The 25,069-nt window shown below is 51.8% G+C and overlaps 1 protein-coding gene across 2 annotated transcripts in view; it reads left to right on the forward strand.

The window, feature by feature from the left end:
• The window catches only part of KCNN2 (potassium calcium-activated channel subfamily N member 2), a 317,533-nt gene that overhangs the window by 85,836 nt on the left and 206,628 nt on the right, over positions 1 to 25,069 (forward strand). For both annotated transcript variants that reach the window (XM_051834540.2, XM_051834539.2), the window contains exon 5: positions 4,758 to 4,843. The gene's annotated coding sequence lies outside the window, so the exon portion shown is untranslated. The remainder of the gene's footprint in view (positions 1 to 4,757; positions 4,844 to 25,069) is intronic.

Below are 25,069 nucleotides of genomic sequence, written 5' to 3' on the forward strand. Positions count from 1 at the left end.
GAAAGGTCTTCCTTTGCCGTTGGTTCACCCTCCAATGGCCGCCGCGGCCGGCGCACCGCGCTGATCCGATGGCAGGAGCCAGGTGCTTCTCCTGTTCTCCCATGGGGTGCAGGGCCCAAGCACTTGGGCCATCCTCCACTGCACTCCCTGGCCACAGCAGAGAGCTGGCCTGGAAGAGGGGCAACCGGGACAGAATCGGGCGCCCCGACCGGGACTAGAACCCGGGGTGCCAGCCCCGCAGGCGGAGGATTAGCCTGGTGAGCCGCGGCGCCGGCCCCACTTACACTTCTAATATGGGAGACGCTGAGGCCTGCTCTTGGGAAGAGTTCCCCGTGATGGCTCCAAACAAGACCTCAGGTGCCAGCCACAGGAACGAGGGATTCCCGAGGGGCAGGCAGCCCTGCGTGAGGCATTCCTCGCGGGTCCTCTCATTTCACCCTCGGGAGAACCTGTGAGACCAGCTCTGTGTCTGTCTGTGCTCAGTGTATAGATGAACGGCTGGGTCGCCGGCAAGGCAGAGCCCCGTACGGACAGTGCCGGGGCCCTGGGTCAGGGCAGCCAACGGCTCCTGTTAGTCCGTGTTCTGGCGGGACTTCCAGCCTGGCGGTAAAGACGCCAGTTAGGAGGCCCATGTAGGAGCACTGGCCTCATCCCTGGCTAGGACTCCTGATCCCTGGGAGGCAGCGGTGATGGCTCAGGCTGCTGGGTCCCTGCCCCCCACCTGAGAGACGTGGGTTGAGTTCCTGGCACCTGACTTTGCCACCCCCTCGCCCCCCCAGCTGTCATGGGTATTTGGGGATTAAACTGGTGGTAGGGTCTCTCTCTGTCTCTCTGCTTCTGAAGTAAGTAAATCAAAGTGTTCAAAGTCTAAAAATATTTTAAGCTTTGTGTGCTTTATAATCTGTGTTTGCCTCTGTAGCATGAAGACACGCACAGACACTATGTGCAGAATGAACGTGGCTGTGCTCCAATAAAACTTTATTTGCAAAAGGAGGCGGTGGGCCAGGTGCAGCCTGCGGCCTTAGTCTGTATACTGCTTACTGCCTTGGACAATAATAACCTTGTTCAAAGAGCGGAGTGATTGACGCCTGGTGGTGAAACTGGCTGTAGCCACAGCTGAGGTCGGGCGCTTCTCAGCCTCCAGTGGGTGAAGGGGCAGAGGTGGGGGCAGATCCCTGTGCCGGCGGCCGCCCCCTGCCCCGTCCCCCGGCTCCTGCAGCCCCGCCTCCCCAGCCATGCCTGCTTTCAAAGATGAAATCGTGAAGATGGATTCGTGGCACCGCTGTCAGGGACTTGGACGGTGTGAAATACCCCCAGAGTCCTGAGCACTTTTCAGTCCTCCGGTGCTCAGCCCTTCCCCCCAAACACCCTGTTTCTCCGAGGGAAAAACCTCAGAGCGACTTCAGTGCTCACCAAAAGCAGTGATTCAGTGGCGCCATCGGCGACTTTCATGTTACAGCCTCGTGATTTGGGTAACAGGAAGCAGATGGCACCATCAGTTCCAAACGTACAATATGGTCTCGTATTATGCGCTTGGATCCAAGACCAGAAGAGACGGTTACTTGTCACCTCCGCACAATCGGGGGCTGGAGAGGGCGGAGGACGGCACCGGTGCGTGACGGGGAGGCTGTGCCTTGCCAGGCGGGGACTGGGGTAGGCTTGGGAAATGTTTGCACTGCTCAGAAAGACTTGGTTCACGGTTCGTCTTTGTGTTGCGCAGGGAGCCAGCGAGATCGCAGCCGCTGCAGGCTGAATGCCGGTTAGAACACAGGGCTGCGGAGTGTGGCCGGCATCCGAGGCTCAGCATAAAACCACAACAACTTTTTGTCTTCTCTGTCACAGTGAATAGGAGCGAAATTTCCAAAGGATGATTTTACAGTGGAAGATGTGCTTTATGGTCAGCAGGGAGAAAGCAGGCGAGGGCTGGATAGGGAGCAGCAGGAGAGTTAGTTCTTTTGAGAGCTGCATTCCTCTGTGAGCCCGGCTGTGGACTGACTCGCCTGCAAGGCGGGAGGGACCCGGCACTGGGGGACAGTCCCGGTGCGTCGCCGCAGCAGCATCAGCGAGTCGGTTTAGAACCCGAGACTCAGCCTGCGGGAGCCAGACCTCCCTGCCTTGGTGTTCCCTCCACACCGTGCTCCCTGCACCCCCGTCCCTGACCCCCGCCTCTGTAGGGAGACGCCCGGGGGGGGCCAGCATGGAGCAGATGCTGCCCCCAGTCGTCTGCAGCCGTCTGCAGCCTCGTGACTTGAGAACTAGCTCTTGAATGACTTTGTACCTTCAGGATAGGGAGCGTGTGCGAGTTTGTCCGCGAACGTCCCATTTGGGCTCCAGGTCTTCAGCGCTTTTCAGTAGCTGGACTACGACAGAGAAATAAGCCCCCGCCAGGGCTCCCCTGGCCAGCACTGGGAGCGGCCTTGTTAGCTGGCCTGTTCTCCACTGCCCTGGGAGGAATCCAGCTTGGGCATCTGAGGCTCTCACACCACTCACTCACTTTACTGGAAACATCGTGGGATTGGCCAGGACACTGGTCTTAGCTGGGGCCCCCACTGGGGGCCACACAACTTTCCTGCAGGGACTCTGTCTCCATCAGTGCAGCCTTTTTTTTTATTATTATTATTATTTTTTTTGATTGAAAGAGTTGCAGAGAGAGGTAGAGATAGAGAGAGCGGTCTTCCATCCGCTGGTTCACTCCCCAGATGGCTGCAACAGCCGGAGCTGTGCCGATCCAAAGCCAGGAGCCAGGAGTTTCTTCCAGGTCTCCCATGTGGGTGCAGGGCCCAAGGACTTGGGCCATCCTCCACTGCTTTCCCAGGCCATAGCAGAGAGCTGAATCGGAAGTGGGGGAGCTGGGACTAGAACTGACGCCCATATGGGATGCTGGCGCTTCAGGCCAGGGTGTTAACCTGCTGTGCCACAGCCGGCACCCGTCAGTGCAGTCTTGCCTCCCCCAAGCAAGGGGAACGGTTTGGAGCTTGAACAGCCCGAGGGAGGTGAGGAGGGGTGACTCTTCCTGGGCCTTTGGTCGGGGCGAGGGCCCAGGGCCCTGCAGTCAGCCCAGCTGTGGACGCCCAGGTGACAGGAGGCAGTGGCTGTGCTCTGGGAGTCTCAGTGTCGTCCCAGAGGCCATCGTAAGATCCCAGGAAAGAGCGTCTCACCACTGGCCTGGGGCAGGGGCCTCCGGATCATCCCCGGTTCTCAGGCAGCAGGCAAATTCCCAGGCCGAAGCCTGGGTTCTGTTTTATAATAAAATCATGGTGGTGATCTCAGCAGATGCAGGAGAAGCAGCTGACAAAGCCCAGCACCAGGCCTCAGGAAGCTGGGGACAGAAAGGACAGCCCTGAAACCCACCCCGGCCCCAGGCTCACGGCTCCGGCCTCGCCTCGGAGGCGCACTCTGCCCCTCACGGCCGGCTGAGCTCAGGGGGTCCCTCTGCCTGCGTGGACAGAGCAGAAGGCTCCAGAGCAGTTTGGAGGTTTTTGCTCTTTTTTTGAACAACGTTATTTGTTTGAGAGAGAAGTAGGGAGAGAGCACACACGCAGGAGAGCGCTCCCATCTGCCGGCTCACCTCTCAGATGCCACAGTGTCTCTGGATGAGGTCGTAGCCAGGAGGCGGGACACAGCCCCGTCTCAGTCATGGCCGGCTGCCTCCCCGAGTGGGATCCAGAGTGGAGCCAGGACGTGACTCAGACCCTTGAGGAGGGGTGCAGCTGTCTCCACTGCGGGCCCGAGTGCCCCCTGCCCTGCCCACCGTGCTGCAGCTTTGCCCTGCAGGTCCTGGCTAATGCAGCAGGACCAGAAAAGGAAATCTAAGGTGTACGGGCTGAGAAGGAAGAAAGAAACCTGGCTTTGTTCACAGACTGCATGTTTGTCTATGCAGAAAACCCGAAAGAATCAGGAAAGTCAAAGCTTTGGGCACTAATAGGCAATTATGACAAAATCACTGGATGCAAGGTTAATGTACAAAGTCTGTTACTTTCCTGTACCGGCAATAAACAGTGAGGCAGGACTCGAGAGCTTGTGGCTTTTCAGAGTTGAAGGAAGACATGGGTCCTCAGATGGCGGCCCAGTGGTGACCCGAGAAGGGAGAAGCTCAGTGCTGTGCAGTGTCTGGCAGTGTCCTCCTGAGCCTAGTGTGGCTCTTCCACTGAAGCAACAGTGGTGCACACTGCCCTTGACCGCATGGCTTAGCTGGGTGGCCCAGGACCCTGGCCGGGTGTCCAGTGAGCGCTGGCTTTCTTGCTGTGTTTGTTTGCTCAGGGTGAGAATTGTGTAACTGTACCTTGTGTGGCAGGACAGAATGAGAGAATCTAACTGGGAATTGTTTTATATGTTTCTTGTGAAGTAGCAGAAATTAAGCTGCTGACTGTGGGCTTAATAATTAGTGATACAACATGCTTCAGAAAGTTTGTAGAAAATGGAATTTAAAGATAGTGATTTTTGGTGCACAGAAAGCTTGAAATCCGTGCATATGAGGGTCCTTCCAAAAGGTCCTGGAAATGCATATTTTGAAGAAACTGTGCATTGACTTTCACAATTTTGCACTGAAATCAGCTTGTCTTCTAACTCCGTTTTCCACAAACTTTAATAAAAAGTCCCTCATATCCTCCTACGTCAAAGAAGGTAACAGGAGAGTATCTCAAAATGCTGAGGCGTAACCCTGACCTGAGCTTCCATGCAACACTGACTTGTCATCCGAGCGTGAGGACGACATAAAGAAAGTGTTGTACGAGCACTAACAGACTGTCCTCCTGCAGATTCTGTCTGGGAGAGCCGTGAAAGGATGGGCTCCAGCGAGAAGAAGAGCGAACACAAGGGATGGAGCAGGATGTGAGCAACAGTGGTGAGTAAACTGAACCGTGAAATCTACGTTTCATTCAAAATGCAAACAGCGGTTTGTTTTACAAAACCCAAGTCAGGTCAGCTGGATTCGCTTCAGCTGGCTGTCCCTGTGAGGTCAGCTGTCTTCAGGTTCAGTGACTTGTGCTTTGAAAAAGCATCTTAGTGCCTGTTTCTCTGCTGCCAACCACCGTGACACTCCAAAAATAAACGCTGCTCTAAAAGTATTTTCTGGGGTGAGCAAGAGTACTCATTTAAAGTTTAATAATAGATTCTGAGGAGAGAGAGGAGCTTGGTGGCTTAGGTATCAGAAGACACGTTGTGGTTTTAGCCATACCTTTAGCCAGCTGTGTTCTGGGACAAACGACTTCCGTGTGTTACCCCCAGTTTTCTCATCTGAGGCCAGGTGGTGCCCGCGACCGCTGTGTGGCTGAGGTTAACACAGGATGCTGTGTGTGAGTGTCTGCTGGCCCTCCTCCCGTGTCTCCCTGTCCAGGAGCCAGGGCAGTGCTTGGTGCTCCTGTGCAAGGCTGAAGTAGCTCGTGAACCGCCTGGATCTCCGTGCAGAAAGTTAGCAGGGATAAAAAAATGGGGAGTAGAGGACAGAGACCCGAGAATGTCAGAGACCCAGGCAGGGCTCTCTGGGCGGCCTTGAAACACTTCCAGGGCCTGCTGAGCCTCGGAGCTGCCAGCCGCGGGAGGGCTGCGTGGACAGACGGTGGGCCTCAAAGGGAAAAGGTACTGGAAGGCCTCTCCCAGAATGCCATGCGGCTGCAGGGGAGTCTGGCACCCTGAGCGCGAATGACCAGGGGATGAGGGCGCTGATTTTCCTCCATCTCAGTGTGCAATGAAATGCACTCAGCGCACGGGGAGCAGCCCGGGGGACGCTGCACTCTCCAGGGGGAGGGTGGGTCTTCCGAATTGATGAGTGGGCTCAGCACAGTTCCAGTGCAGAGAGCCAGGTCCTTGGTCGGTCTGTAGGAGGAAGCAGAGGTTTGAAACAAGCTGTTTCGAGGACCCTCGTCAGCATCTGCCTCTCTGAGAACTCGGGGTGAGCCTTGAGTGGCACCGGGGTTCCCTGCTGGGCCGTCGGACACTGGACTCTCGGGTTAAAGTTCCTCTGCACAACGGGAAGCAGCGCCTTGGTTGAAATGGGAATGCGTCAACTCGCTGCGTGCGTGCGCTGGACGGACGCACACCTCCCCTCCCGGGGCCTGGGACGCGTTCCCTCGCTGCGTGCGTGCGCTGGACGGACGCACACCTCCCCTCCCGGGGCCTGGGACGCGTCACCTCGCTGCGTGCGGACGCTGGGCGGACGCACACCTTCCCTCCCGGGGCCTGGGCGCTGGACGGACGCACACCTCCCCTCCCGGGGCCTGGGCGCTGGACGGACGCACACCTTCCCTCCCGGGGCCTGGAATGCGTCGCACACCTTCCCTCCCGGGGCCTGGGACGCGTCACCTCGCTGCGTGCGTACGCTGGACGGACGCACACCTTCCCTCCCGGGGCCTGGAACGCGTCCCCTCGTTGTGTACGTACACTGGACGGACGCACACCTTCCCTCCCGGGGCCTGGGATGCGTCACCTCGCTGCGTGCGGACGCTGGGCGGACGCACACCTCCCCTCCCGGGGCCTGGGACGCGTTCCCTCGCTGCGTGCGTACGCTGGACGGACGCACACCTCCCCTCCCGGGGCCTGGGACGCGTCCCCTCGCTGCGTGCGTGTGCTGGACGGACGCACACCTCCCCTCCCGGGGCCTGGGACGCGTCCCCTCGCTGCGTGCGTACGCTGGACGGACGCACACCTCCCCTCCCGGGGCCTGGAATGCGTCACCTCGTTGCGTGCGTGCGCTGGACGGACGCACACCTTCCCTCCCAGGGCCTGGACGTGCTTTCTGTACTTGGGTGCTCCTGACCCCCTGTTGGTTCCGAGTAGCCTCAGAGGTGGCCTGCAGTGCCACCCAGGAGGAAGGGCCGTGCTCCCACACGCTTGCCCCGCACCCAGCCGCTGGTCGCCAGCAGGGTCCCAGGCTCTGAGCCAGTTTTCTCATCACCCCCGAAGGGCACAGCTACTTACCAACAGTGATGGCTCAGGTCACCAGGCCTCTGCCACCCACAGGAGACACTGGTTCTGAATGGAGGAACGAGGTGGTTAAGACTGTGAAAATATAGACGCCTGACTGAGGCACTCAGAGAGCCGGGACCCCGCCCTGTGAGGGGATGCGGGGGCCTGGAGCCCAAATCTTTGAGGAGGGGTCGCCTGTGCAGCTGCAGCTGGGGTCTGCTGGGGCGCAGTGGTGTTGGTCCTGGGCTTGTGTGAGACAGGGCAGACTGCACTCGGTGTGCTGGGGGCCCACCTCGGGGGAGGCAGAGTGAGTGACGCTGAGAGCAGGAAGTGGCCTGGGAGTGCCGCGCCGGGCCTCGTCCTGCACTGCCTGTGTGCCCTGGGCCTCCTCCTGCACTGCCTGTGTGCTCTGGGCCTCCTCCTGCACTGCCTGTCTGCTCCGGTGCCGTCTCCCCGGTACCCTCGGTCCTGCCAAGTGGAATAGGAAAGACAGAGGTTGACCGTGAGCACAGGAAGAGTGAGCAGCCCCACGCTCCGGTTTTTCCTGCCTGCCGGGTGGTTATTTCCTGAGGCATGGGTCTGGTGCTTATGGCTTCCTGTGCTCTAGGTAAAACTAGCCATTTCTTCAGAAACTGTTTTTCTTGCTGAATCAGTTGATAGGGTGTGAATAGAGGGTGCTTGCACTCAAATGGTCACTCAAACACGTGCACCAACTTCCACAATTCCCTAAGTAGCCTAAGAGGCATTTTAAAATCCCAAGTGTTAGTGATGAAACAAAATCCTGACTCATGACGGGAGGACAGCACTAGGAGGGGAAGAGCGCGTGGGTTTGGTCCTTGCAGAGCAAACCCCTGGAAGAGGCAGAGCCTGGAAGACAGCGGGAGGAGGCCCCTGCCCACCTGGAGTGAACCAAGGCGGGAGTGAGGCTGGGGCCCTGATGGTGGCTGTGAAGTGACTGGGAGTCAGTGGGTTCCCCCTTCCCTCTCCACAGGGACCTAGCAGTGGGCGGTCACGGTTTGCTCTCGGGACCGAGTGGGGGCTGTGAGGTGGGAGAGGGGGGCCCTGGAGCAGCAGGGAACCAAGGAGTAGGGGCCAGCTGCAGACTCACCTGCCATGCACCTGCCCTGTGCTCCTCCCCTCCCCCACACCTGGGGTGGTGATCAAGAAAGGAAGGGGCTGCCCAGGGTCACGCCGTGGTTCTGGGACACAGCAGCAATGGCCTAAGAGAAGCTGTCCTCAGAGAGATTCGCAAACGCCGCGGTGAGAAGACGCCACTCCTAAGTCATCTGAGAAAGCAAAAAGGTGTCACAGTTTCTGTTTGTTCAACACAACAGAAAAGGCTTTGACACTGAAGAGAGGATAGAGTACTTATGAAAAAGAAAGCCGGTCGGGGGAGAAAGTAAATGTCTTTGCAATTAAAATATGATGGGAAACATTTAAAGATAGCGAGAGTTAGAACAGGAGCTGCTGGCAGGGCGCAAGTCAGGGTTTCCTCCGGGGTAGACAACGAGGCTGGGAGATGGCAGGTGACAGGAAATCAATGTTACGTGGACGAGCCGTCAGGGACGTGCAGAATACGAGGGTCTGTCTCCTGGCAATGCAAAGCACCCAGAACAGAAAAGACAGAGTAGCTGAGACTGTCCCAGAAATTATTTATAAAGTATTCCCAGAGTGAACTACAGTACAAGGTGTAAGTGGCCAGTGGATAAAACAGTGAAAGACACGTGTCTTTGTCTCTTGTGCTCGCTGATGTATCCTTATCACACAAAATGGTATTTGACACGTAGTAGGTGTTCAGTAAATATTTCTTGAGTGGATCAGTGGAGACACAGAAAGGCGAATTTTGAGAACACCAAAGATGAAGAGAAAACTGGGAGTGTCTGTAATGAAGAGCAACAATAGAGAAAGCAGAAGTGGTCACCAGAATCTCTAAGACTGAACCAGCAGCAGCCACCGGGGGAACATGTCAGATGTGGGAGGAAGTTGTTGGAGCCCACGGTCTTAGAACTGGCCACGTTACCTTAGAACTGGCCACGTTACCTTAGAACTGGCCACGTTACCTTAGAACTGGCCATGTTATCTTAGAACTGGCCACGTTACCTTAGAACTGGCCACGTTTACTTAGAACTGGCCATGTTACCTTAGAACTGGCCACGTTATCTTAGAACTGGCCACGTTACCTTAGAACTGGCCGCGTTACCTTAGAACTGGCCACGTTACCTTAGAACTGGCCGCGTTACCTTAGAACTGGCCACGTTACCTTAGAACTGGCCACGTTTACTTAGAACTGGCCACATTTACTTAGAACTGGCCACGTTACCTTAGAACTGGCCACGTTACCTTAGAACTGGCCACGTTATCTTAGAACTGGCCATGTTACCTTAGAACTGGCCACGTTTACTTAGAACTGGCCACGTTACCTTAGAACTGGCCACGTTACCTTAGAACTGGCCATATTACCTTAGAACTGGCCATGTTAACTTAGAACTGGCCACATTACCTTAGAACTGGCCACGTTACCTTAGAACTGGCCATATTACCTTAGAACTGGCCACGTTAACTTAGAACTGGCCACGTTTACTTAGAACTGACCATGTTACCTTAGAACTGGCCACGTTAAGTTAGAACTGGCCACATTACCTTAGAACTGGCCACGTTACCTTAGAACTGGCCACATTACCTTAGAACTGGCCATGTTACCTTAGAACTGGCCACGTTATCTTTCAGGTACAAATTAAATCACTTGGTAAACTCTGGACATACAGTCCCCTGTAGACTCTGTATAATCCATATTTAAGCATGTATTCCAGCAAAACCCAAACGAATGAAGATGTACACTGTTGGAAAAACAGACAACAAGGCGTGCAGTGAGGTCGTGCAGTTAGGATTTATTTGAATAAGATCAGCCTGGAGTTTCAGTCCCCAAGGATCTCAGCAGAGAGCGGTCAGCCTGGCTGGAGGCAGCGTGGGGCAGGCAGGGAATTCCAGGCAGGAAGGAGGGAACGCGTTCCTCCCTTCAGTAGGCGAGCGTGCAGATACATTCATCTTAAAAAATATGCATCCTAACATAAGGGGACTCATAAATTAGACACTCTTAAAATGCAGAGCATATGAGCCTCAGACTCCTTCGGAGGGTTTTATTTTTAAAAAATGCTGGATGCGGGGATGCGTGCCTTCTTCCTGGGATAGAGCCTGCGGGCCTGCGGGGGAGCCCCCAGCCCGCCCCCATGTGCCCGTCTCCCGCACCTCCCTAGCCCTTGGTGTCCTCAGCGGTCTTCTCCTGTCTAACCGCACGCCTCTGGCTGTCGATTTGAAAGGGCCTCACAGCTCTCCTGGAGGTCCTGGAGAACTCCCTGCTGCTCGCACAGAGGAGTGCAGGCAGGTTGCACTGCAGCCGACGTGTTCCAAAGTTCGCTCAGTTTGCTGCCGCTGTTGTCATAAAAGTTCTTGAAGAAAGGTGGATTGGCGGAGTCGTATGTGAGTGTCTGATTTCAGGGGACACTGTGAGATTCTTTTCCCGTTAGGGTATCCATTCCCCTGGACCTTCAACCCAAAGCACTGTTTCAGTTCTCTGCCGATTCTGCTCTGGGAGCGTGGGGTCATTCGCGTGTTTGTATTGTACTCAGAGTCGTCATTAAGCCACAAGAGAACGGATGGGAGCAGGTGGGAGTGAGCAGCCCAGGACTCCTTCAGCCCCCGACCTCTGGGGCTCCGCCCTGCAGGACCTGTGCCGAGGCTGGATCCTTTCGTCCTGGGGCGCAGCCTGGCCCCGGGGCCCTCCCGAGTGGCCTCCTTCCTGGCCCTGCCCCTGGCAGCCTCTGGCCTGTGCCGTCACAGCCTCCTCAGCTGTCACACAGCGTCTGCTCAGCACATCTTAAACTCCCGCCTGGCGCTGTGCTTTGCAAGTTTCCCTGGAACAGAATAATGGGGTTCGGCAGCAGAGCAGGCAGTGTGAAGCCTCGTTCTCTCACCCTTAGCTGTGTGCTCCTGGCCTGGGCCTCAGTCTCCACTGCCCGGCTTGCTCATCTGTGCCGAAGGCTGGGTCATCTCTGGCGTGCCGGGCTGTGGGGCAGAGGAAGCAGGGGATCCGTGATGAGTAGCCTCGGACGTGGCAGGTGCGTGTGTGGTGACTCAGCAGGCACTGGAATGCCGCCTGTGTGCCAGGCAACAATGACAACAGCAACGATGGTGATGGTGATGGTGATGGTGATGGTGATGGTGAAGCAGAACTCAGAGTTTGGGAGAATTCCCACTGGGAAGCACTTTCCCACGGTTTGCAGTTGTGGTGCCGACTGTGTGGGAGCAGTAGCACTCAGCTTCTGTGACATCTTGGAGCGTACTGAGTCCAATCTCACTGCAGCTGCAAATGCGTAACCCTGGAGGGCCTCCGGGAGGAGGAGGAGTGTCCCAAGGCTCCTGAGGTTCTGCCAGGGGAGGTGAAGACCGGGGATTTATATGAAACTTGTTAGTGTCAACTGCATTTCAGTTTGTAAGGTGTTCTTGACCAAACAGACGTAAAAAAGCACTCAGCTAAAAATGCATGCCTTTTAACCGTCCACCTCGTTTTTTCAAATACAGCTGTGCAGTTCCGCCTCTGGGAGAGAGGGCAGTAAGTGTCAGTCCGTGGACATGGCTGGAACGGTTGGTGGAATCAGCACAGACCCCGAGGTGGGCCCGGGTCGCTCCTTTCTGGCGTCGGGTCTGGTGTGTGGCTCTGGCCTCCTCGCTCGGCCCTGGCTTGGGAGGTTTGGGTGTGTGGTTTCCAGGCGGCTGCCCCTTCCTTGTTTTATTAGGGTTTCAGGCAGTTCAGAGTGTTTGCCATCACATAGGAGAGTTTTGTAAGTGATGGTCGGGTGTATATGACTTCAGCTTTGTAATACAGTTTTCGTGGTTTTGTACGTAAAATTTGTCATTTATTTCTCTCTGCACCAGTGTCCTGATTTTTTACTTATAAAAATAAAAGACAGTAACTGCAACAAGTTACCGATTTCATGGCATATTATCTAATGCCCCTGATGTTTTTTTGTTTGTTTGTTTGTTTGTTTTTTTAATTTTTTGACAGGCAGAGTGGACAGTGAGAGAGAGAGAGACAGAGAGAAAGGTCTTCCTTTGCCGTTGGTTCACCCTCCAATGGCCGCCGCGGCCGGCGCGCTGCGGCCGGCGCACCGCGCTGATCGGATGGCAGGAGCCAGGAGCCAGGTGCTTTTCCTGGTCTCCCATGGGGTGCAGGGCCCAAGCACCTGGGCCATCCTCCACTGCACTCCCTGGCCACAGCAGAGAGCTGGCCTGGAAGAGGGGCAACTGGGACAGAATCCGGCACCCCGACCGGGACTAGAACCTGGTGTGCCGGCGCCGCTAGGCGGAGGATTAGCCTAGTGAGCCGCGGCGCCGGCCTCCCCTGATGTTTTTAAATCACCAGGATAGATTTTATATAACAGAAGAAAAGAGCTCAAATTAACTTGCTTTCCTTAGTTATTTGGATGATTATATTGATTAATGAATTAGATTAAGTTAAATGACGGGAAGACGAAGCTTCCAACAGTTTGATTGTCCTGGAAAGGAAGCCGCGTTGGGTCTTTTTCCAGGACTCAGGGCAGGTGTTTTCCGTTGCGTTTTTCAGTACTTAGTTCCTGGGAGTCACGTGGCGAGGGCGATGGTTCCAGGGACATCAGCTTTGGAGGGTGTTTCTGTCTCCTGGGCTTCCCGCTTGTTCTCTGGGACCTGCAGGACCTCTGCTCTCCTGGCTCCTGTTCGCCTGCTGCTGTCACTGCTCAGGGGCTGTGAGTGCAGCTCTGCCTTGCTCCTGCGCGGCTCCGACCCCACGGGCAGGGTCATCACCCTTCTTACCTAGTAGTCCCCGCTTTTATCTTTATGTTCACTGTCCTCAGGGCTCTTCTCTTTCATGGGTTTTAAAATTACGAAAGCTTAAAAAAAATGAAGGTTTTTTTTTCTTAAAAATGCTACTGGTGATTATTTCATTTAAATGAAGATGTGAGAGTACCTGTGTGTGCAGGTGTGTGTTTAATAAAGCACAAACAGCCCTTTGTTCAAGTTTAATTACTACAGGAAGAAAGATGGAGATGAGTGGGCCTTTGGAAGTGTGCAGTCTGTTAGGATGGGAGAGGGAGTCCCCGTGCTGGAGCCAGAAAGGAGGTTTGGGGGAGAGGCAGAGAGAGGACTGAGCCTAGGGTGTGTCCCGAGCCTGCGCTGGGCACTGCCTCCCCGCTGGGACAGACACAGGCAGATCCTTCCTCCCGGGGGACCGGTGCTGTGACGGCTGCCAGGCAGGCCCTGAGCACGCACAGGGGAAGTCCCACCACCAGGTGGCTTGCTTCCTGTTGAGGCAGTGACCCTTTGTCCTCTACGTATACTGCTTATGAAACAGGATTCTGAAGGGCAAGTCTGGGGCTCGATTAGGAGTCCTCATTTCTGAGTGGTGTCTCGGTGACAGGCTTACGGCCACCCGGGAACCCGGCTGGTTGATGGTGACGGCCTTGTGGTCAGCAGTGTTGAGAGTGACCACCATGGACTTGCTCATTCGCCTGCTGCCTCTAAGGTCTTTCTAACCCAAGTGTAGATTAAGTTTGCAGGTTTGCATTTCAAACTGTGACGGCCGATGAAGGGGACGTTCAGGTGGAGCTGGCTGGCCCCATGTTGTGTAGTGAGGACAGGGGACTGGCCAGGACCATGCCCAGGCCCCGCTGACTTGGTCACTCCATCCCCTCCGCCACCTTCTCTCTCTCCGTGATAGTCCCGGGCTTTCTGGTAAGACTTGCTCCTTGGTGTTGGGTATTTGCAGGGTGAAGGGATGCGGGTCACTGGGCCCTGGCAGTTAGCAAAAATCACTTGAAATGAATGGAGTTTTAAGAACTGAATTCAGTAAAACACTTATTTTTTTTTTTTTAAAGATTTATTTATTTATTTGAGAGCCAGAGGTACAGAGAGAGAGAGAGAGGTTTTCCATCCGCTGGTTCACTCCCCAAATAGCCACAACAGCTGGAGCTGAGCCGATCTGAAACCAGGAGCCCGGAGCTTCTTCTGGGTCTCCCATGCGGATGCAGGTGCCCAAGCATTTGGGCCATCTTCTGCTTTCCCAGGCACATTAGCAGGGAGCTGGATTGGAAGTGGGGCAGCCAGGACGCGAACCCATCATCCATATGGGATGCTGGCTCCACAGATGGAGGCTTATCCTACTACACCACAGTGCCAGCCTCAAAACAGTTCTAATTTTACCAATTTCAGTTGCTTTTACCTTTTCAGGCTTGTACTGATATTCTAAACATAAGTACTTTTGCAAAAAATCGTGGGACTCTCAGTATCACTGGACTCTGCTATTTGGGTCTAAAACTCTGTATTTGAGCCATGCTTCTTATTGTTTTGTGCTGAAACCGAGCGTGGTGTGCAGAAGTGAGCGGTTACGGCGGGAGGCTCTACTGCACAGAGAATCAATGGTCCAGTCCAGATTGGAAACCAGACCGGAGCATGTCATCAACCCTGTTCATTTTGCAAGTTATCACATTATTTAATTCTAAATGAGTATTAAAGAATACATAAAAACAGAAATATCTGAGATCATACAGTCTTTTCTTCTGTAAATTATGCAAGCGTGAAGAAGTGGCCAGCACCAGAAATCTCCATGGTGCGTGCAGCCGGCCAGTCTGCCCAGCCGTGTCCAGCCATGGCAGCCCTGCAATTCCTGTTTGCTATGAGCCTTTGGTGCGTCCAGGGAGCCTGCACCTGCACTCACAGTGAGCAGTGCCGCACAAGGAATCAAAGACTGTTCCCAGGCCAAAGGCTGTCTTAATTTGCCCTGTGCCCATCTCCAGATGACTTCATTTCAAAGTTTTTAATAAGGACCTCGAGCTTCAACAGTAGTCTGTCATCTTGTGGTATCAGGTAGCTTTATCTCCAGGGCCTGTCCCATCAGTCGCTCATGCTAGCCAGTACGCTGCGTTCGGGACGATTCTCCTATGAGTAAGAGCTCAGCAGGAAACAGTTCCGCGATCGCGGGACAGTGCTGTTCGCGGAGCAGGAAGGTGCTGTGGGAGGGGAGACTGCCCTTCCTGAACAGATGTATACATAATTGGTTTTCTCATTATTCTTATAGTTCCAAAAATACCAGCATCCTCTCTGTCCCTGTGGCTCAGACGTTTAGCAACAGGAGTGTTCTGATCAGTCCTGACTAATCGCCGCCAGCACCAGCGGGGCCTTTCACTGCGCAGTCTGTGTCGGGTGTGCTTGACCTTCGTTTTCCGCTGATCCCCGTCTCCCCACCTTGAAGGAGGCAGCTGTTGGCACGTCTCTTCCGTCTCATGGCCTCTTCATCGCTGTCCACTCTGGCGTCATTTTAGTTTTGTCCCGTTCCTCCAGGACGGCGCTGGAGTCCTTCCCACACACCGCGGATTTCCTTCTCCGTAGAACGGGCACCTCGTTGCCTAGCCTCCAGTGTGAATTTGAACTTGACTGGTGCGTTGTGTTTCCTGCCTGTCTGTCCTTATCCGTGTGACTCTTCCTCAACACACCATCCATTCCTGTCCCCTCGCATCCCCCCTGTCTCTTGGACTATATTGAGGATGTCCAGCAGTCTCTGCGAGTTCTCTGGTTCGTACTCTGGGTTTTCAGTTTTCACAGTTTTATCCTGTGAATCTTTCCCTTATTTCACAACATTGTTTATAGGTCATATACAAGTTTTTCGGCTCCCACCCTCCATGTAAGATCTACCATTTGAATAAACAGAAAGCAAAGACCAACCTGGTGGTGCTCCGGGTCCCCGTGTGTGACAGGAAGCTTTCCCTCCAGGGGCCCATGTTGGGCTTGGAGACCACCCGGCATCTCCCAGAGTGCACTCTGTTGCTCACCTGTGTCCAGGGCTTCGTCACCCCTGGCACGCCGAACTCATGCAGGGTATTGGACAAACTGGGTTCCAGACCCAGGGAATTCTTCATCCATACGCTTCTCCTTCACCCAGCAGGGTGCTGTTGGTAGGACACGATCCACAGTCGCCCACGTCACTTAGTTCATGGTTGTTGGAGATCTGTGTGCGTGTGTGGGCGGGGGAGGAGGTGGATGGAGGATGGGGAACTAAGAAGGTCTCCAGGCGTTCTGCCTGCCCTGGGGAGGGTACCTGGGAAGCCCAGCAGGGGGCTGCGACCTTCTGCGTCCTGGGTCCCTGTGGGTTGCATCAGGGAGCAGAGACTGGGCAAAGTCAGTGACCTTTTCCACTCTCTCTAGAGACAGTTTTTGTTTCCTAAAGGGACTTTAGGATGTTGCATGAGCTGAGGCTTGGAGAGGATGTTCTAAATCTGTCTCCATTAGCACTCAGTAAACATATTTATGTTCTGTCCCGGGGGCTTTGGGAAAACAGCTGTGACAGTTTCCCAGTGGCTTCTCTGTGCATAGGGCGGCTCTGTCTCCTGGCTCTCCCCTGTGGCAGCAGAGGAGGACCCCAGGGCAGTGTTCCCCGTCACCCCTTGGCCCCTCTGGCCGGAGGAAATTGGGCTCTCTCAGAGACGCCGTGCGCCTCAGCAGCATTTCACGCCGTGGAGCGGTGATTCTCTGGGGCGTGTTTGGAAGAGATGCAGATCCGGCTGTCCTCTCCTTCATTATTGCATCCATTATTTAGTTTCATTATGAAACATTCGAGGGCGAGAAAGGATAATTAATGCAATTAAGTTTCCATGGTTTAAAAATTCCCCAATTTTAGTAAATGTTTTAATGGAGCGCTAGCACAGAAGATGAACATGGAATTCATTATTTTCATCCTAACAGTGCCAAATAGAACAAGAGAATTACTCTGAAAATCCCAAATATTATGTAAGGGAGCAGGGGTGTGTAATAGAAGACCTATACGTTAGTAATCTATAGTTCTAAACAAACACCACTGTGTGGCCTCAGCTCCATGTGCAGACTTCCATGTTTACCCCTGGTGTGTGCTTTGAATAAACAGACTAGGGAAAAGGATAGGAGAGAAGCCGTGCTATTCATTTTTATTTTTTATAGAAAGCTTTTATATAATAAATATAAATTTCATAATTTGGATTATCCCCCCATACCCGCCCTCCCACCCCCAAACCATCCCACCTCCTACTCCCTCTCCCATCCCATTCTTCATTAAAGGGCTTAAGTCTATGTTAACATAATGTAGATTGCTTGAAACGTCACAAAATTGGCATGTCAACAATCTTATTTTCCTTATTATCTAGTTGAGATTAAAATTCAGTGGACACGTTCTAGAGACCTGCTGAGTGGAAGGCCAGTGTGATGTTCTCTTTTGCATCCTGACGCTCACCAGCGGGTTGGGCGTTAGGCCCGACAGTTAAGGCTCCAGTCCCCCGCAGGCCTGTCTGAGTGCCTGGGGCTGACTCCAGCTCCACTCCGGTTGCAGCTTCTACAGGCGTGCGCTCGGGAGGCCGTGATAGGCGGAGTCCCCGGCTTTAGCCCAGGGCCTGGCTGTTGCAGGCTTTTGAGGAGTGAGCCAGTGGAAGGAAGACCTCCCTCTCCCTCTCTCCCCCTCCTTCCCCCTTTGCCTCTCTCTCCCTCTCCATCTCTCTCTCCCTCTCCATCTCTCTCTCTCGCCATTTCTCTCTCTCTGCCCCCCTCTCCCTCTCCCTCTCCCCCTCCCTCCCCCTCCCCCTCCCTCTCCCTCTCTCCATCTCTCCCTCCTTCTCCATCTCTCTCTCCTTCTCCATCTCTCTCTCTCGCCATTTCTCTCTCTCTGTCCCCCTCTCCCTCTCCCCCTCCCTCCCCCTCTGCCTCCTTCTCCCTCTCTCCATCTCTCCCTCTCATCTCTCTCTCCTTCTCCATCTCTCTCTCTCTCTCCATCTCTCTCTCTCTCTGCCCCCTTCTCCCTCTCCCCCCCTATCTCTCTCTCTCACTGTGTCTATATAACCACCAGCTGGGTGATTTTCTCAGGATCACCGCAGTGGTCATGGGAGAAGACTGATGGGTAAAAGGGCCCAGTGTGGTGCTGGGAGGAGAAGTGAGAAGCAGGATGCGTTTGATGGCTGCTTCAGTGGGAACTCTCCCGGTTTCTTTTTATCTTCCTCTTTGCACGAGGAATATGTCAGCATATGAGTGTGTAAACACTCATAGCTGAGAGTATCATTTGGATTTTTCTCCTTGGAACGTGGTGGTAGCCCAGTGTAACTCTTAAACTGGCCATCGTTTATCATTTGCGTTCCTTAGTTTTCCTAGAAAGTTCTTCCACCCAGCTTTCCTATGCTAATGATGCTGTCAGACTAGTTTCTCCTTTAATATGGAGATCAAAAGTAGCTAAATGTGTACCCACAGTGCTTGTGGAGGAGGAGGGGAACAAATTTGCCTCCATTTTCTGTCCTAAAATCTGTTTGCATTCTTTAATATAATCTATCCAAGGTCTAGAATTTAATTAATCTCATACTAGCTTCAAATCGTGTGCTTGGTCTTGATCCACATCTACCTATCCTAGCTGTCTACCCACCTACCTACCTATCTATCTACCTATCTATTAGTCATCCATTCATCCATCCATCCACCCATCCAGCCATACATCCATCCTTCATCCATCCACCCATCCACACATCCATCCATCTAATGTGCTCACCTACCATCCATACATCTATCTAAAAATAATGAGCACCTGTGAACCTGGCACTTAGGGTAGAAGCTAATGTCCTGCGACCATGGCTGACAGCCACACACCTGTCACGCCGTCCTCCTACCACTCTTCACGTAGGCTGAGTGGCTACAGAGTCACGTGTTTATCACCGACTTGTTTTCCTGGCTGTGTATGACATAGGTGTTCATCACTTATATGTGTGTATACACATGTGTATAAATGCATATTACAAATACATGTTTGTACAACATATGTACATGTGTATTTAACTTTATAGAAAATGTGTTTTGCATAATCTTTTGGAAATTAATTTCTCAAGTTACTCAGCCAAGAGCAGCCATGTTTCTCGTTGTGGCTGCAGTTGGTCCATAGTAACTTCTGGAAGTGTCCCCAGTGGGCTGTTTCTGTACTGACCAGTGCTGCCAAGGATGCTCCTGGGTGTGAGTCCTGCCGTGTGAGTGCTCATGTTTCCTGTGGGGGACACGCAGCACAGCAGACAAGTGGGTCACAGGAGGGGCGGGGTCCTGAGCCCTGAGCTCTGTGGCATGACACTGATGATTTCCATTGTTCATGATGTCCTGGGATGGTTGGAAACATTGGCATGTCTTTTTTTTTTTAGAACTTTTATTTAATGAATATAAATTTCCAAAGTACAGCTTATGGATTACAATGGCTTCCCTCCCACCCGCAACCCTCCCCTTTCCCGCTCCCTCTCCCCTTCCATTCACATCAAGATTCATTTTCAATTCTCTTTATATACAGAAGATCAGTTTAGCATATATTAAGTAAAGATTTCAACAGTTTGCACCCACATAGAAACACAAAGTGAAAAATACTGTTTGAGTACTAGTTATAGCATTAAATCAGAATGTACAGCACATTAAGTACAGAAATCCTACATGAGGAGTAAGTGCAAAGTGACTCCTGTTGTTGACTTAACAAATTGACACTCTTGTTTATGGCATCAGTAATCACCCTAGGCTCTTGTCATGAGTTGCCAAGGCTATGGAAGCCTTTTGAGTTCACCGACTCTGATCATATTTAGACAAGGTCGTAGTCAGAGTGGAAGTTCTCTCGTCCCTTCAGAGAAAGGTACCTCCTTCTTTGATGACCTGTTCTTTCCACTGGGATCTCACTCGCGGAGATCTTTCATTTAGGTCATTTTTTTTATTTAATTTTATTTTTTTGCCAGAGTGTTTTGGCTTTCCATGCCTGAAATACTCTCATGGGCTTTTCAGCCGGATCCGCATGCCTTAAGGGCTTATTTTGAGGCCAGAGTGCTGTTTAGGACATCTGCCATTCTATGAGTCTACTGTGTATCTTGCTTCCCATGTTGGATTGTTCTCTCCCTTTTCTATTCTATCAGCTAGTATTTGCAGACACTATTCTTGTTTATGTGATCCCTTTGGCTCTTAGTCCTATCATTATGATCAACTGTGAACAGAAATTGATCACTTGGACTAGTGAGATGGCATTGGTACATGCCACCTTGATGGGATTGAAGTGGAATCCCCTGGTATGTTTCTAACTCTACCATTTGGGACAAGTCAGATTGAGCATGTCCCAAATTGCACATCTCTTCCCTGTCTTATTCCCACTCTTATATTTGACAGCAATCACTTTTCAGTTAAGTTTCAACACTTAAGAATAACTGTGTATTGATTACAGTATTCAACCAAAAGTATTAAGTAGAACAAACAAAAAAATACTAAGAGGGATAACGTATTAAGTTGTTCATCAACAGTCAGGGCAAGGGTTGATAAAGTCACCATTTCTCATAGTGTTCATTTCACTTTAACAGGTTTCCTTTTTGGTGCTCGGTTAGTTGTCACAGATCAGGGAGAACATATGATATTTGTCCCTTTGGGACTGGTTTATTTCACTCAGCATAATGTTTTCCAAATTCCTAACAGGGATCACTTTTCAGTTAAAATTTAAACACATAAGAATAATTATGTGTTAATTACAGAGTTCAACCAATAGTACTAGAACAAAAAAAAATACTAAAATGGATAAAGTATTACATTGTACATCAATAGTCAGGACAAGAGCTGATCAAGTCACTGTTTCTCATAGTGTCCATTTCACTTCAACAGGTTTCCCCTTTGGTGCTCAGTTAGTTGTTGCCGATCAGGGAGAACATATGATATTTGTCCCTTTGGGACTGGCTTAATTCACTCAGCATGATGTTTTCCAGATTCCTCCATGTTGTTGCAAATGACCGGGTTTCATTGTTTTTGACTGCTGTATAGTATTCTATAGAGTACATGTCCCATAATTTCTTTATCCAGTCTACTGTTGATGGGCATTTGGGTTGGTTCCAGGTCTTAGCTATTGTGAATTGAGCTGCAATAAACATTAATGTGCAGACAGCTTTTTTGTTTGCCAATTTAATTTCCTTTGGGTAAATTCCAAGGAGTGGTATGGCTGGGTTGTATGGTAGGGTTATTTTCAGGTTTCTGAGGAATCTCCAGACTGACTTCCATAGTGGCTTAACCAGTTTGCATTCCCACCAACAGTGGGTTAGTGTCCCTTTTTCCCCACATCCTCGCCAGCATCTATTGTTGGTAGATTTCTGAATGTGAGCCATTCTAACCGGGGTGAGGTGAAACCTCATTGTGGTTTTGATTTGCATTTCCCTGATTGCTAATGATCTTGAACATTTTTTCATGTGCCTGTTGGCCATTTGGATTTCCTCTTTTGAGAAATGTCTGTTGAGGTCCTTGGCCCATCTCTTAAGTGGGTTGTTTGTTTTGATGTTGTGGAGATTCTTGATTTCTTTGTAGATTCTGGTTATCAACCCTTTATCTGTTGCATAGTTTACAAATATTTTTTCCCATTCTGTTGGTTGCCTCTTCATTTTCCTGACTGTTTCTTTTGAAGTACAGAAACTTCTCAATTTGATGCAATCCCAAATGTTAATTTTGGCTTTGACTGCCTGTGCTTCTGGGGTATTTTCCAAGAAGTCTTTGCCAGTACCTATATCTTGCAGGGTTTCTCCAATGCTCCCTAATAATTTGATAGTGTCGGTTCATAGATTTAAGTCTTTAATCCATGTTGAGTGGATTTTTGTGTAAGGTGAAAGGTAGGGGTCTTGCTTCATGATTCTGCACGTGGAAATCCAATTTTCCCAGCACCCTTTCATGATGAAAACTCTAAGCAAACTTGGTATGGAATGAACATTCCTCAATACAATCAAAGCAATTTATGAAAAACCCATGGCCAACATCCTGTTGAATGGGGAAAAGTTGGAAGCATTTCCACTGAGATCTGGTACCAGACAGGGATGCCCACTCTCACCACTGCTATTCAATATAGTTCTCGAAGTTTTAGCCAGAGCTAGCTATTACGCAAGAAAAAAAAATTAAAGGGATGCAAATTGGGAAGGAAGAACTCAAACTATCCCTCTTTGCAGATGATATGATTCTTTATTTAGGGGATCCAAAGAACTCTACTAAGAGACTATTGGAACTCATAGAAGAGTTTGGCAAAGTAGCAGGTTATAAAATCAATGTACAAAAATCAACAGCCTTTGTATACACAGGCAATGCCACGGCTGAGGAAGAACTTCTAAGATCAATCCCACTCACAATAGCTACAAAAACAATCAGATACCTTGGAATAAACTTAACCAAGGACGTTCAAGATCTCTACGATGAAAATTACAAAACCTTAAAGAAAGAAAGAGAAGAGGATACCAAAAAATGGAAAAATCTTCCATGCTCATGGATTGGAAGAATCAATATCATCAAAATGTCCATTCTCCCAAAAGCAATTTATAGATTCAATGCAATACCAATCAAGATACCGAAGACATTCTTCTCAGATCTGGAAAAAATGGTGCTGAAATTTATATGGAGGCACAAGAGACCTCGAATAGCTAAAGCAATCTTGTACAACAAAAACAAAGCCAGAGGCATCACAACACCAGATTTCAGGACATACTACAGGGCAGTTGTAATCAAAACAGCATGGTACTTTTTTTTACAGAAACAGATGGATAGACCAATGGAACAGAATTGAAACACCAGAAATCAACCCAAACATCTACAGCCAACTTATATTTGATCAAGGATCTAAAACCAATCCCTGGAGTAAGGACAGTCTATTCAATAAATGGTGCTGGCATGTCTTTTGGTCACTCTCCATTGGTGAATAGTCACTGTGAATCAGCTGGTGGGTCAATCAGCCAGTCACGTCAGTGTCGCATCAGGGAGGTTCAGACCAGCCTCTCAAGATAGGGATTGAGAATGTCTCTGTCTGTCTGTGTGTCTGTCTTTCTCTCTCTGACACATACACCACACACACACACACACACACACACACAGCCCTGGTTCTTCTGTCTGAAGCACCTGGGCTACACCGTGAGTTCCTAGAGCATCTACAAGGAGAGGGTGTTGGACAAGATTGGGGTCCTTTCAGCAGTGTGCTGGGGTGGCCTCACTCTGCTGCATTGAGGTGTGGACAAGGAGATCACTTTGTACCTACAGGCGGAGATGGGGGAGGGGAGAGAAGACACGGCTGGGACACCAGGGGTCCAGCTCAGGAGCCACAGAGCAGCGTCTCTTGCATCTCACTGGTGAGTGTCCGTGTGAGAAGTCGAGTCTAAGGCGTGAAGCCCGAGCCTGGGGACCTGCAGGCTCCTCCGGCCCCAGGCTGTGAGTGCACACTGCACCATGTGGGGAAGTGGATGCAGACTGCTACGGCTGAGGAAGCCCCAGATCTCAGCGGCTAGGCCGACAGAGAGTCCACTGTCACAGAGTGCCTGTGGGCAGAGCCTAAGCCTGTGTCCTACAACACTGCAGCCGCTCGGGCAGAGGAGGGGGGAAGCAGAGAGCCATTGCTGGGCTTCGCTTGGAGGTGGCACTTGAGGTCACAGACTGCTCATGAGACCAGGTCCCACGGCCTCATCTGCAAAGCAGTCTGGACACAAGCAGGACCATGTTAGATCCTGGGTACACAGAGGTCTCCCTAGCCCAGGTGTGAGTACACAAGGACCATGTTAGTTCCTGGGTACACAGTGAGTCTCCATAGCCCAGGTGTGAGTGCACAAGGACCATGTTAGATCCTGGGTACACAGAGGTCTCCCTAGCCCAGGTGTGAGTACACAAGGACCATGTTAGATCCTGGGTACACAGAGGTCTCCCTAGCCCAGGTGTGAGTGCACAAGGACCATGTTAGATCCTGAGAACACAGAGGTCTCTCTAGCCCAGGTGTGAGTACACAAGGACCATGTTAGATCCTGGGTACACAGCAGTCTCCCTAGCCCAGGTGTGAGTGAGTACACAAGGACCATGTTAGATCCTGGGTACACAGAGGTCTCCCTAGCCCAGGTGTGAGTGAGTACACAAGGACCATGTTAGATCCTGAGAACACAGAGGTCTCCCTAGCCCAGGTGTGAGTGAGTACACAAGGACCATGTTAGATCCTGGGTACACAGCAGTCTCCCTAGCCCAGGTATGAGTGCACAAGGACCATGTTAGATCCTGGGTACACAGAGGTCTCTCTAGCCCAGGTGTGAGTACACAAGGACCATGTTAGATCCTGGGTACACAGAGGTCTCCCTAGCCCAGGTGTGAGTGCACAAGGACCATGTTAGATCCTGGGTACACAGAGGTCTCCCTAGCCCAGGTGTGAGTACACAAGGACCATGTTAGTTCCTGGGTACACAGTGAGTCTCCATAGCCCAGGTGTGAGTGCACAAGGACCATGTTAGATCCTGGGTACACAGAGATCTCCCTAGCCCAGGTGTGAGTACACAAGGACCATGTTAGATCCTGGGTACACAGAGGTCTCCCTAGCCCAGGTGTGAGTGAGTACACAAGGACCATGTTAGATCCTGAGAACACAGAGGTCTCTCTAGCCCAGGTGTGAGTACACAAGGACCATGTTAGATCCTGGGTACACAGCAGTCTCCCTAGCCCAGGTATGAGTGCACAAGGACCATGTTAGATCCTGGGTACACAGAGGTCTCCCTAGCCCAGGTGTGAGTGAGTACACAAGGACCATGTTAGATCCTGGGTACACAGCAGTCTCCCTAGCCCAGGTGTGAGTACACAAGGACCATGTTAGATCCTGGGTGCACAGCAGTCTCCCTAGCCCAGGTGTGAGTACACAAGGACCATGGGTACACAGAGGTCTCCCTAGTCCAGGTGTGAGTACACAAGGACCATGGGTGCACAGAGGTCTCCCTAGCCCAGGTGTGAGTGCACAAGGACCATGTTAGATCCTGGGTGCACAGAGGTCTCCCTAGCCCAGGTGTGAGTGCACAAGGACCATGATAGTTCCTGGGTACACAGAAGTCTCCCTAGCCCAGGTGTGAGTGCACAAGGACCATTTTAGATCCTGGGTACACAGCAGTCTCCCTAGCCCAGGTGTGAGTGCACAAGGACCATGTTAGATCCTGGGTACACAGAGGTCTCCCTAGCCCAAGTGTGAGTGAGTACACAAGGACCATGTTAGATCCTGGGTACACAGCAGTCTCCCTAGCCCAGGTGTGAGTACACAAGGACCATGTTAGATCCTGGGTACACAGCAGTCTCCCTAGCCCATGTGTGAGTACACAAGGAC

The sequence above is a fragment of the Oryctolagus cuniculus genome, chromosome 6, assembly GCF_964237555.1.
Source record: "Oryctolagus cuniculus chromosome 6, mOryCun1.1, whole genome shotgun sequence".
NCBI lineage: Eukaryota > Metazoa > Chordata > Mammalia > Lagomorpha > Leporidae > Oryctolagus > Oryctolagus cuniculus.